Genomic DNA, 2,559 nt, shown 5'->3' on the forward strand with positions numbered 1-2,559 from the left:
ACTTCCTGTGTGCAGAATTCACTCTCAAGCAGCTTCCATTTAAACACCACAGTCGACAGTATTTAGACAACAGGGACACTTTGTAATCCCTTTATTGGTGTACTTTACTAAATGTTCATAGGGGGGGGGGGGCACTGATCCTGATGAGAGGATCTGTGAGGTGAGACAGATTTAATACAGATTCTTCTCAATGTTTCAAATGTCAGTTCAGTCGTTTGTGTCGAGCCACAGATCCTTTTTTTTTTTTTTTTGTCATTTTTCTACAGAAATCTTGTTTTTCCACTAAGAGGCAGATTTTAAAGATGCAGATAAATGAGCACTGCTCTGACTTCAGCTGATGCGTTCTTCAGGAATCAGACTGTATCGGGGAGAGAAAGTGTGAATCGGTGCGTCGCTTTAAGTGAGTTTAGTTTACAGAAGGAGAAGTTTAGAAAGTCTAAACACCGCTCCTCCTCCTCTGTCTTCTGAACTGGAGTCGCTCTGAGCACCACATGCATCTAAAGGATGTAACGTTGTGAAACTTGGCTCTCTGCTCTGGTTTCTCCTCTCACGGCTTCTGGTTTTCAGACTTCGCCGGTTACTTAAACTCCAAACACCCGAGACTAACGGCCACCGTCTGTGACGTTGACGTGCAGCTCTGATTGGATGGATTATCTAATATCAATAAACGAGCATCAGATGAACATGTCTCTCGTTGGTTTCGTAGATGACGAGCTATGATTCTATTTGTCATAAAGTGACACGTGATGGTTTTATTATTAATGTGATCATCACTCTGTTCGTTCAGTCTTGTTTAGTTTGTTTTTGTTTTAGCAGAAGAGTTTGAAAACTGCGTTTTATTTCTCTCAACTGTTTTCTTTCTTTCTTTTTTAATTTTGGATAAACTCGTCTGCATTATTGTACAGAAATGTGAATCACACAAACAAGTTTAAAAACTACAACAGGAGAATAAAAGTAACACAGGAAGCGTGTTTGTCTCTGACTGGAGGAATAAATGATTCTTGATGATACTTGTTGTTATTTGATGTCTTTCTGTTTAAAACATAAAAAATGAAGCTGCTCAGAATTAAATACAGATGTTATAATTCAATGATGGAAGGACTTATATAATAGTGATAACTTCCCCCAAAACATCGATCACATACCTGCTTTAGCTTCTGGGCTGAACTACTTCATTAAGAAAATAAAAGCAGAGCAGCTGATGAGAAAGATATTCATTTACTAACGAGCGTCAGTAAAAGAAGATGTTCCAGATGTTTCTACATGTTAATCAATAATCAAGTACAAACAACATTACAACAAAAGAACGTGTACTACATTCAAACTAATATAAATATATATTTATATTATATTCATATAGAGATATTCACTACACAACAAAAACATCAAAAGACAAAGTGCAAAAAGAAACACATTAAAAACACTGATTGACATTTTATAGAACAAACAATTAAATAATAGACAAAATAATAAACTGATGAATCGACAATAAAACTAGCCGTTAGTTGCAGCACAATTCTGATTTATGATCTTCATCTTCGTAAAGTCCACGGTGGACCGGTCTCTGCCGGAGGATCTGGGTCTGTCCACGGTGGACCGGTCTCTGCCGGAGGATCTGGGTCTGTCCACGGTGGACCGGTCTCTCATATTCTATCAGTGATGAGTAGCTGTTTTAAAGACCACATGTCTCCGGTAGAAACACTGTTTTCATGGTCTTTAGTGTGAACCTGGTTCAGCTCTGAGGACGTTAACCACACAGAGAGGTTAGAATGTGTAGCAGCTGGTCCAGGATCAGTCCACTCACCAGGTTTGTTATGATTATCGTTTTATACATCGACAGAGCAGGAAGAGCTACACTTCCTGCATTATAATGTTGCTTAATGCACTTTGACACCTCGGTTTCTGTGTGTGTGTGTGTGTGTGTGTGTGTGTGTGTGTGTGTGTGTGTGTGTGTGTGTGTGTGTGTGTGTGTGTGTGTGTGTGTGTGTGTGAGAGAGAGAGACAGAGTTTGAATATGAGATAACAGGTTTGACTGTCTCTACAACTTTACATCAATGTGGAGGCTGATGATGTGGCTCAAAGAGGCAGTTTGTCCGTCCTCCTGTCTGTATGTCCACCTGTCTGTCCGTGCTCCTGTCTGTATGTCCACCTGTCTGTCTGTCCTCCTGTCTCTCCTCACACACACACGCACACATTGAAACTCTCCTTTATCTCCATATTTTATAAATGAAATGATTTCAGATTCCTTCACAGACATTAAACTTGTTTTAAGGGACACATTATTCTCTCCATTGACCTGCATTGTGCCGTGTTGTTATTGTTGCTGTTGTTGTTGTTGTTGTTGTTGAGCAACTCTTTTCTTCCATTTAAACCCTTTCATTTGTTTTGCCTGCAACATATACACTTATTTATAATACATTTAAATTCTTTGGTTCTGAAATGGAGATGTGTTGGACACTAGTTATCTCATGAGTCCGGTGCATCAGGACATGATGGTGACGTCGTTGATCACAGAGGATTCTGTATGAATGTTCTTAACTCTGCAACAGAATACATCAG

At 39.4% G+C, this 2,559-nt stretch overlaps 1 protein-coding gene across 2 annotated transcripts in view; it reads left to right on the plus strand.

The window, feature by feature from the left end:
- Window positions 1-1,010, plus strand: part of mynn (myoneurin) — a 10,983-nt gene extending 9,973 nt beyond the window's left edge. For both annotated transcript variants that reach the window (XM_076080466.1, XM_076080467.1), the window contains exon 9: window positions 1-1,010. This exon is cut by the window's left edge and continues 921 nt beyond it. The gene's annotated coding sequence lies outside the window, so the exon portion shown is untranslated.
- Window positions 1,011-2,559: the final 1,549 nt, after the last annotated feature.

The sequence above is a fragment of the Anarhichas minor genome, unplaced genomic scaffold (assembly GCF_050575085.1).
Source record: "Anarhichas minor isolate MPS153535 unplaced genomic scaffold, ASM5057508v1 ptg000074l, whole genome shotgun sequence".
Classification (NCBI taxonomy): Eukaryota; Metazoa; Chordata; class Actinopteri; order Perciformes; family Anarhichadidae; genus Anarhichas; species Anarhichas minor.